We start from the raw sequence: 11778 nt of genomic DNA on the forward strand, positions 1-11778 counted from the left end.
GCCTGGAGAGCTCACTGAAGAACAGACTGCAGTCTCTCTGCTCTGAGGCAGAGGGTTGGAACTGGTCTCTTCCGCTCTGACTCGCAGAGAGGCGGAAAGCCGCCAGGGAAAGGCGCCAGAGAACAAAAGCCCCAAAGACTGATTCCCACTGAGCCCATCCCCCACCACAGGGGCACAGGGCAACTCCGCCCAAACAGGGTTGCCTGAGTAACAGCGCGGCAGGTCCCTCCCGCAGAAGACAGGCTGGGAAAACAAGAGGCCAGCAGCCCTAAGGTCCCAAGAAAACAGGTGCATCTTGCTTGGGTTCTGGTCAATAATTTGGACTCTATACATTCCTTCAAACACCCATCAACAGAATGACTAGGAGGAGGAGGGAGCCCCCAAAACAGAAAAGACTCAGAGATTATGACTTATGCTGCAGATTTACAAATGGATGCAGATATAACCAAGATGTTGGAGATGGAATTCAGGCTAGCAATTGTGAAGACAATGGCTAGAATGGAGAACTCAGTGAATGGCAACATAGAGTCTCTAAGGGCAGAAATAAAAGGGGAATTGGCAGAACTTAAAAATGCTATCAGTGAGATCCAATCCAATCTAGATAATCTAACAGCTAGGGTAACTGAGACAGAAGAGAGAATAAGCGATCTGGAAGACAGTATAATAGATAAAAAGGGAAAAGAGGAGGCCAGGGAAAAACAACTCAGAATCCATGAAAATAGAATCAGAGAAATAAGTGACACCATGAAACGTTCCAATGTCAGAATCATTGGAATCCTGGAGGGAGTGGAGAGAGAGAGAGGGCTAGAAGATGTATTTGAGCAAATCGTAGTTGAGAACTTCCCTAATCTGGGGAATGAAACAAACATTTGAGTCCTAGAGGCAGAGAGGACCCCTCCTAAGATCAAGGAAAACAGGCCAACACCCCGGCATGTAATAGTAAAACTTGCAAATCTTAGAACCAAGGAAACCATCTTAAGGGCAGTTAGGGGGAAGAGATTCCTTACATACAGAGGGAGGAACATCAGAATAACGTCAGACCTATCCACAGAGACCTGGCAAGCCAGAAAGGCCTGGCAAGACATATTCAGAGTACTAAATGAGAAGAACATGCAGCCAAGAATACTTTATCCGGCAAGGCTTTCATTTAGAATGGATGGAGAGATGCAGAGTTTCCACGACTGGCAGAAACTGAAAGAATATGTGACCACTAAGCTGGCCCTGCAAGAAATATTAACGGGGCTTCTATAAAAGGAGAAAGACCCCAAGAGTGATCTACAACAGAAATTTACAGGGACAATCTATAAAAACAACGTCTTCACAGGCAACATGATGACAGTTAATTCATATCTTTCAAAAATCATTCTCAACGTGAATGGCCTAAACGCTCCCATAAAACGGCACAGGGTTGCAGACTGGATAAAAAGACAGGACCCATCCATATGCTGTCTACAAGAGACTCATTTCGAACCTAAAGATACATCCAGACTGAAAGTAAAGGGATGGAGATCCATCTTCCATGCCAGCGAACCTCAAAAGAAAGCTGGGGTAGCAATTCTTCTATCAGACAAATTAGATTTTAAACTAAAGTCTGTAATAAGAGACACAGAAGGACACTATATCATTCTTAAAGGGTCTATCCAACAAGAAGATCTAACAATTGTAAATATCTACGCCCCCAACATGGGAGCAGCCATCTACATAAGCCAACTGTTAACCAAAATAAAGAGTCATACTGATAACAATACGTTAATTGTAGGAGACCTCAATACTCCACTCTCAGCAATAGACAGATCATCTAAGCAGAAAATCAACAAGGAAACAAGAGCTTTGAATGATACATTGGACCAGATGGACCTCATAGATATTTACAGAACATTCCACCCTAAAACAACAGAATACTCATTCTTCTCGAGCGCACATGGAACTTTCTCCAGAATAGACCATATACTGGGTCACAAATCAGGTCTCAACCGATACCAAAAGATTGAGATTATTCCCTGCATATTCTCGGACCACAATGCTCTAAAACTGGAACTCAATCACCCGAAAAAATTTGGCAGAAATTCAAACACTTGGAAGCTAAAGACCACTCTGCTCAAGAATGTTTGGGTCAGGGGCGCCTGGGTGGCTCAGTCGTTAAGCATCTGCCTTCGGCTCAGGTCATGATCCCAGGGTCCTGGGATCGAGCCCCACATAGGGCTCCCTGCTCCACGGGAAGCCTGCTTCTCCCTCTCCCACTCCCCCTGCTTGTGTTCCCTCTCTCGCTGTCTCTCTCTCTGTCAAATAAATAAATAAAAAATCTTAAAAAAAAAAAAAAAGAATGTTTGGGTCAACCAAGAAATCAAAGAAGAACTTAAACAATTCATGGAAATCAATGAGAATGAAAACACATCAGTCCAAAACCTATGGGATACTGCAAAGGCGGTCCTAAGGGGGAAATACATAGCCATCCAAGCCTCACTCAAAAAAATAGAAAAATCCCGAATTCACCAACTAACTCTACACCTTAAAGAACTAGAGAAAAAGCAACAAATGATGCCTAAGCCATGCATTAGAAGAGAAATAATTAAAATTAGAGCAGAAATCAATGAATTAGAAACCAGAAACACAGTAGATCAGATCAATGAAACTAGAAGTTGGTTCTTTGAAAGAATTAATAAGGTTGATAAACCACTGGCCAGACTTATCCAAAAGAAGAGAGAAAGGACCCAAATTAATAAAATTATGAATGAAAGGGGAGAGATCACCCCTAACACCAAGGAAATAGAAACAATTATTAGAAATTATTATCAACAACTATATGCCAATAAACTGAGCAATCTGGATGAAATGGAGGCCTTCCTGGAAACCTATAAACTGCCAAGACTGAAACAGGAAAAAATTGACAACCTGAATAGGCCAATAACCAGTAACGAGATTGAAGCAGTGATCAAAAACCTCCCAAAAAACAAGAGTCCAGGGCCTGATGGATTCCCTGGGGAATTCTACCAAACATTCAAAGAAGAAATAATACCTATTCTACTGAAGCTGTTTCAAAAAATAGAAACAGAAGGAAAACTTCCAAACTCATTCTATGAGGCCAGCATTACCTTAATCCCCAAACCAGGCAAAGACCCCATCAAAAAGGAGAATTTCAGACCGATATCCCTGATGAATATGGATTCCAAAATCCTCAACAAAATCCTAGCTAATAGGATCCAACAATACATTAAAGGATCATCCACCACGACCAAGTGGGATTTATCCCCGGGATGCAAGGGTGGTTCAACATTCGAAAATCAATCAATGTGATAGAACACATTAATAAGAGGAGGGAGAAGAACCATATGGTCCTCTCAATTGATGCAGAAAAAGCATTTGACAAAATACAACGTCCTTTCCTGATTAAAATCTTCAGAGTATAGGGATAGAGGGAACATTCCTCAAGCTCATAAAATCCATCTATGAAAAACCCACAGCGAATATCATCCTCAATGGGGAAAAGCTGAGAGCCTTTCCCTTAAGATCAGGAACACGTCAAGGGTGCCCACTCTCACCACTGTTGTTCAACATAGTACTAGAAGTCCTAGCAACAGCAATCAGACAACAAAAAGAAATAAAAGGTATTCAAATTGGCAAAGAAGAAGTCAAACTCTCTCTTTTTGCAGACGACATGATACTTTATGTGGAAAACCCAAAGACTCCACCCCCAAATTACTAGAACTCATATAGCAATTCAGTAATGTGGCAGGATACAAAATCAATGCACAGAAATCAGTTGCTTTCTTATACACTAACAACGCAACTGTAGAAAGAGAAATTAAAGAAACGATTCCATTTAAAATAGCACCGAAAACCATAAGAGACCCTGGAATAAACCTAACCAAAGAGGTAAAGGATCTGTACTCTAGGAACTACAAAACACTCATGAAAGAAATTGAAGAAGACACAAAAAGATGGAAAAATATTCCCTGCTCATGGATCGGAAGAATAAACATTGTTAAAATGTCTATGCTGCCCAGAGCAATCTATACCTTCAATGCCATCCCGATCAAAATTCCAATGACATTTTTCAAAGTGCTGGAACAAACAATCCTAAAATTTGTATGGAATCAGAAAAGACCCTGAATCGCCAAGGAGATGTTGAAAAAGAAAACAAAGCTGGGGGCAGCACGTTGCCCGATTTCAAGCTATATTACAAAGCAGTGATCACCAAGACAGCATGGTACTGGCACAAAAACAGACATATAGACCAATGGAACAGAATAGAGAACCCAGTTATGGACCCTCAACTCTATGGTCAAATAATCCTTGACAAAGCAGGAAAAAACATGCAATGGAAAAAGGACAGTCTCTTCAATAAATGGTGCTGGGAAAATTGGACAGCCACATACAGAAGAATGAAACTCGACCATTCTCTAACACCATTCCCAAAGATAAACTCAAAGTGGATGAAAGACCTCAATGTGAGACAGGAATCCATCCAAATCCTAGAGGAGAACATAGGCAGTAACCTCTTTGACATCGCCCACAGCAACTTCTTTCAAGATACATCTCCAAAAGCTAGTGAAACAAAAGCAAAAATGAACTTTTGGGACTTCATCAAGATAAAAAGCTTCTGCACAGCAAAGGAAACAGTGAACAAAACAGAGGCAACCCACGGAATGGGAGAAGATATTTGCAAATGACACTACAGATAAAGGGCTGGTATCCAAGATCTATAAAGAACTTCTCAAACTCAACACCCAAAAAACAAATAATCCAGTCAAAAAGTGGGCAGAAGATATGAAAAGACACTTCTCTGAAGAAGACATACAAATGGCTAACAGACATATGAAAAAATGTTCATCATCATTAGCCATCAGGGAAATCCAAATCAAAACCACATTGAGATACCACCTTCCACCAGTTAGAATGGCAAAAATGGACAGGAAAAGAAACAACAAATGTTGGAGAGGTTGTGGAGAAAGGGGAACCCTCTTACCCTGTTGGTGGGAATGCAAGTTGGTACAGCCACTTTGGAAAACAGTGTGGAGGTGCCTCAAAAATTTAAAAATAGAGCTACCCTATGACCCAGCAATTGCACTCCTGGGTATTTACCCCAAAGACACAGATGTAGTGCACCCCAGTGTTCATGGCAGCAATGTCCACAATAGCCAAACTGTGGAAAGAGCTGAGATGCCCTTCAACAGATGAATGGATAAAGACGATGTGGTCCATACATACAATGGAATATTACTCAGCCATCAGAAAGGATGAATACCCAACTTTTACATCAACATGGATGGGACTGGAGGAGATTATGCTAAGTGAAATAAGTCAAGCAGAGAAAGTCAATTATCATATGGTTTCACTTATTTGTGGAACATAAGGAATAGCATGGAGGACATTAGGAGAAGGAAGGAAAAATGAAGGGGGGGGGGAACCATGAGAGACTATGGACTCCAAGAAACAAACTGAGGGTTTTATAGGTGAGGGGAGTGGGGGAATGGGTTGGCTCAGTGATGGGTATTAAGGAGGGCGAGTACTGCATGGAGCACTGGGTTTTATACGAAAATAATGAATCATGGAACACTACATCAAAAATTAATGATGTACTGTATGGTGACTAACATAACATAATAAAATTAAATTAAATTAAAAAAAGTATTCTGCAATTCACCAACTTTGCCACTGAGTTTAGCTTTTTTTTCCTCCCCAGAACACAAAAAATAGCAATAATAACAATAATAAAAGGTACTCTTACTGTCCTTTTTTTTTTTTCCATACGGTTTTGGCAGAACCTGTGGACATTCTCTTTCAACACCTTGTTTAGAGCTCTCAACACTTCCAAGTAACTTAACACTCCACACAGAACCCTTGTGTAATCAGGCTGATTTCTCTTCCTTGTAGCTGTATTTTCAAATAATTCCATCCCATTCACTGGGTTCCATAGGTGGCTTTTGATTTCTCAGGGCTAGAAATAGGCCCATAGGGGATAATGAAGGCTCCCATGGCTGGCTGCAAGATTCCCTTTTAACATTGGATTCTTAAGGCTCCAAAATATTCATCATTTGGCACAGCAGATGGTTTACAGAAGATATTTGGCTTTATAATCAGCAAAACACGTTATTTTAGTGCAAGAAGGAGCTATGGTCTGAGGTTGGGCATGAAGTTTATTTTCCATTTGCTACTGGGAGATGAGTGAGTACCTGAATAGGAATGAAGAGTTAAGTCCTGCTGCTTTTTTATTGAATCACTCATCAGCAACCTCTTCCAACTAAAGCTATTATAAATTTGGAAGTTGTTCTTAATTTTCTATGGTTTATTTTATCCTCTCATGACTGTCAAGATAGAATTTTGGAACTTGTGAATTGTATGAATACCATTAAAGAAGATACAATGAAGATTTCAGTATAATCCCTGTTCTTAAACCAGAGAGAAGAAGGGCAATCTGCAACAAGCCAATCTCAGTTTCTGGACAAAATGAGGTTCAACTGAAATCTCATTCCAAATGGTTGAAATCAGCACTGCAAGAAGACATGCTTGTGGTTCCCATGGTTTTGTCCCTTTAGAATCATTTTGCAATTTGTATTCACCAAAAGGCACTCCTGGGCAATATACAGTGACTGTTTTTAACAGTACCAAGATTAATAATACCAAGATTAAAGGTTATGAACATATAACACTGAAAGTTGAAAAGCCACACACAACCCAAGAATCCTTATCTAAAGAAGTTTGATGGCTCAGTGAGTCTATTTATTAACCCAGTTTTATGTTTTGGTTTGTCTTCAAAGTCAGCACAGAGCTCCATGCAAGTAGAATGATCTTTCACCAAATAATGCCCAGTCATTTTCTTGATTCTTATTATTTCTTCTTCTGTCTCTTTTTCATATGTTTTGTTTTTATACTGCTGGTCTGTCTCTGGGTGCAAGTGAAGATCATGAAGTAACAGAATTTCCCCTGTGAAAATCCCCCAAACAAATTTGAGAAAATATTCAGAAGATAAATTAGTCATATTCTGAAAATTGGTTGGTTAGAGCTGAGAAAATAATTCATCTAGAGAAATAATGCTGTGATGGTTGGTTGGTCAGTAGCTAGCCCAATCCACAAAAGCCTACCTTTTGTATTTCCAAACCACTTTAGTAATTCATTCCATCAATAATTGTTTATTGAGTATTTGCAATGGGTCAGGCACTGTGCTGAGCACTGAGAATACTACAAAGAATGAAAAGCTTTCTCTGTCCTTAAAGAGCTTACAGTTTATGGGGGAGACAATAAGTATCATACAACTGGGAGATAGTAAGATAAATTGTATTTCAGTGGCAGATTTAAAATATGGGTCTTCTTTTCTTACTTTTTTGACATAGTTAATAAAAGTGAGTCTTCATTTCCTGGCCCATGCTCGCTGTTTTCCAGAGAAAATGGAGAACACACTTGTGACACTATTAACCTCTGCTGGTGACCTTTGAGAATCACGAAGAATGTAAAAATTACTAGAAGCTCAAAACAGAGAAATAAATATCTTTAGGTTATCAAAAAGACTAAGATGCAATTTCTATAAAATATTAACTAATAGATGTGATGTCAATCTCAAGTAAGCTTTTAGGAAACACCAATGAAGAAATAGTTCGTAAGCACCTTGAAGTGAAATTAGAGATTACTAGAGTTTCAAAACAATGAAATCTTACTTTAAGAAGATTATTTTATTAACAGATCAGAGAAAACACTCAATGGAAATCTAAATTTTACCAAGACACTTGACAAACTCTATCATTACAACCCTGTGCATAAACAAGTTGGAGTAATATGGTTCTCTTAAAATACAATTCATTCAATTGAATCTTTTTTTTTAGATCAAAGTATCTAAGCTTGCAATAGCGTTCTGTACTAGCCAATGTTTATTAAGACTTGGAGAAGATATGATCATCCAATTTGAGGATAAAGAAAATCAAATCTGGAGGGACAGAGAGTGTTGAGTAACAGACTCAGGAGCTCCAGTGATTTTCACAGGCTATAAGGAAACAGACAAATCAAAGCTAATAGAAAGATTACATATATGGATGACAGATTAAAGTTACCTAATATAAAAATAATATTATCCTCAAAGTAGAAGCTTCAATCCATGTAAAAGGAAATATATGTAGAGCTGAAGTATATAATTCACTTCAATGTTTCTTGAAATGAGGAGCTAAGTTTTTATTTACATTACATGCCAGGAAAAACTGTAACAGAAAGTTGGACACTAAAACACATCCTAATTACTGAATGTCATAGTTAATTTCAACAGAAAGTTTGACATCAAAACATATTCTAGTTATTAAACTTCAAAAAGCTAAGTCATCTTCAAGTGGGAAGAATCAGGCTGGCTCAGTTTTCCCTCTAGTGATACTCAATTCTCAAAGACAAAGACTTGTCTCCAAATTTGTGGAAAAGAAAATGACCCCAGAATTTTGTTTGCATCCAAGTTTTTGAGCAGAGAACCTTTATTCTCTGACAGTAAAGATCTCAAGAAAACTCACACCTGTAAATTCTTCTTGAAAATAAAATCTAACCAGCTAAAGGATAATTTGAAATTAAAAAAATAATTTAAGAATATATGGAGAATGGGAGACAAACCATGAGAGATGATGGACTCTGAAAAACAAACTGAAGGTTCTAGAGGGGAGGGGGGTGGGGGGATGGGTTAGCCTGGTAATGGGTATTAAAGAGGGCACGTTCTGCATGGAGCACTGGGTGTTATACGTGAACAATGAATCATGGAACACTACATCAAAAACTAATGATGTAATGTATGGTGATTAACATAACATAAAAAAAAGGAATATATGGAGAAAGGACTGAGAGTGAGCACTGAATTCACTTAAACATAAAAACTATGCATAATATATTGGTAGTTGAAGAATAGAATGTAAATGTTATAAATTCTTTAAACTTATGAAAATAAGCTATAAAAATTTGGAACTAGGGAGAAGATACCTAATAGTAAGTTGGAAGATACATAATCATTTTTTATTTTTAAAAATACTTTAGATCTATTTTTTGTTTGTTTGTTTGTTTGTTTTGTATTTTATCTCTGTTGACCCTTACAGTTTTATTTTACTTTTTTTGTTAAAGTATAATTAACATACAGTGTTATGTTAGTTTCAGGTATAGAATATAATAATTCAACAATTCTATATATCACTCATTTTTCATCAAGATAAGTGTACCCTTAATCCCCTTTATGTATTTCACCCATCCTCCCCCATCCACCTCCCCTCCGGCAACCACCAGCTTGTTCTCTGTATTTAAGAGTCCTTTTGTTGGTTTGTTTGTCTCTTTTTTCCTTTGTTCATTTGTTTCTTAAATTCCACATGTGGGTGAAATCATGTGGTATTTGTCTTTCTCAGACTTATTTCACTTTGTTAGTTTTTGTTTTTAATTAATGACCTTTTTAAAAAGAGTAATTTTAGGTTTACAGAAAAGTTGAGCAGAACGTATATAGTGTTTGCATATACCTGTCCCCCTAACCACACAGTTTCCTCTATTTTTTTTTAAAGATTTTATTTATTTATTTGACAGAGAGAGACACAGCGAGAGAGGGAACACAAGCAGGGGGAGTGGGAGAGGGAGAAGTAGACTCCCCGCTGAGCAGGGAGCCTGATGCGGGGCTCGATCCCAGGACCCTGGGATCATGACCTGAGCCGAAGGCAGAAGCTTAATGACTGAGCCACCCAGGCGCCCCTCAAGTCAGTGTTTTACTTGGTAAACATGTCGGAGACCATGCATCCCTGGCTGCTAAGCACCATGGCGGACAGGGCTAGAAAGGTTAACAGCTTTATTTTGAGCAGGGGGCAAAGACAAGGCAGCACTTTATAGCTACATTGTAACTAGATCCTGCATCCAGTTTCCTCTATTTTTAATATCTTATATTACCGTGGTCCATTTGTTACAATTTATGAGCCAATACTGTAGATTATTATTAACTAAAGTCTATAATTTACATTCAGGTTTACTCTCAGGTGAACATTGTCTGGGTTTGAACAAATGACATGCATTCACCATTATAGTATCATATATACTAGTTTCATTGCCTTAAAAATCCCCTGTGCTCTATCTATTCATATTTCTTTCCTTTTTTTTAGAACCCCAATCCCTTGGCAAGCACTGCTCTTTTTACTGATCCATAATTTTGCCTTTTCACATAATAATTTAAATTATTAATTTAATAGATATTCTCTAAAATTGAAACATGTACTAAAAAATTCATATGGCTTCCATTCCTAAGTTTTCATTTCAACTTTAGAAAAAGTATCTTGTATAAAGAAACACTTATTTGAAGTTTACAATTAACTTCAATTTTAATTCTTTTCCTTTTTAAAGTTCAATAAAAATACTTTTATACTGTTAATTTTAAAAGAATATGCAGAGAGTAGACATATACAATGGAATATTACATAGCCATTAAAAAGGATGAGATCTTGCCATCTGCAACAACATTGATGGGCCTAGAGAGTATTATGCTAAGTGCAATAAGTCAGACTGAGAAAGACAAATGCCATATGATTTCATTTACATGTAAAATCTAAAAAACAAAACAAATGAATAAACAAGCAAATAAACAGAAAGCAGAATCAGAACAAACTAATAATTGCCAGAGGGAAGGGAATGGGGGAGTGGGCAAAATGGGTGAAGGAGAGTTAGAGATACAGGCTTCCAGTTATGGAATGAATAAGTCACAGGAACAAAAGTCAAGGCTTAGGGAATATAGTCAATGATATTGTAATAATGTTATATGGTGACAGATGATAGCTACACTTGTAATAAGCATAGCATAATGTATAGAGAAGCTGAATCACTATACTGTACACCTGAAACTAATGTAACATTGTGTCAACTATATTCAAATAAAAAATAAAAAAATAATATGCATGGTAGGATCATATTTCAATTAGTTTTTTTCTGAATATATCTGTCCATTTACCCAACTGCACACATAGAGAGAGTATATTTGGAATCATGCTCAACAAATATTGTAGTTATTCCAGGGTATTGAAATTTTAGATAATCTGTAGCTGTTTTTTAGGTGATTTATGGCTGTTTTTCTTTATATATGTCATGTGCATGTATTTTTTTTTAATTTTATTTTTTATTTATTTATTTTTAAAGATTTTATTTATTTATTTATTTATTTGAGAGAGAGAATGAGAGAGAGAGAGCAGGAGAAGGGGGAGGGTCAGAGGGAGAAGCAGACTCCCCGCTGAGCAGGGAGCCCAATGCGGGACTCGATCCTGGGACTCCAGGATCATGACCTGAGCCGAAGGCAGTCGCTTAACCAACTGAGCCACCCAGGCGCCCCGTGCATGTATTTTTAATATGATTTTTTTGAGAGAGAGAGCACACAAGAGGAGGAGAGGCAGAGGGAAAGGGAAAGAGAGAATCTTAAGCAGGCTCCACACTCAACAGAGAGCCCAATGCAGGTCTCCATCTCACGACTCTAATGTCATGACCTGAGCCAGAGTCAAGAGTCCAACACTTAACCAACTGAACCGCTCAGGCACCCCTTGATTTGCTTTTCTAAAAATAATAATTTGTGGGGTGTCTGGGTGGCTCAGTTGGTTAAATGTTGGACTCTTGACTTCAGCTCAGGTCATGATTTCAGGGTTGAGATACAGCCCCACATCAGGCTCCATGCTTAGTAAGGAGTCTGCTTGAGATTCTCTCTCCCCCTCTTCCTCTGCCCCTCCCTACCGCTCTCTCTCTCTCTCAAATAAATAAATATTTGTTAAAGCAAATCATATATATTAAAATAAATGTAATGAGATTATGTAAAAT

General features: G+C 38.0%; 1 non-coding gene across 1 annotated transcript; it reads right to left on the reverse strand.

The window, feature by feature from the left end:
• Positions 1-9714: 9714 nt before the first annotated feature.
• On the reverse strand, positions 9715-9846 carry LOC123325421. Its single transcript, XR_006540425.1, has one exon. It is a non-coding gene; the product is annotated as a small nucleolar RNA SNORA63 (small nucleolar RNA).
• Positions 9847-11778: the final 1932 nt, after the last annotated feature.

The sequence above is a fragment of the Neomonachus schauinslandi genome, chromosome 7, assembly GCF_002201575.2.
Source record: "Neomonachus schauinslandi chromosome 7, ASM220157v2, whole genome shotgun sequence".
Taxonomy (NCBI): domain Eukaryota; kingdom Metazoa; phylum Chordata; class Mammalia; order Carnivora; family Phocidae; genus Neomonachus; species Neomonachus schauinslandi.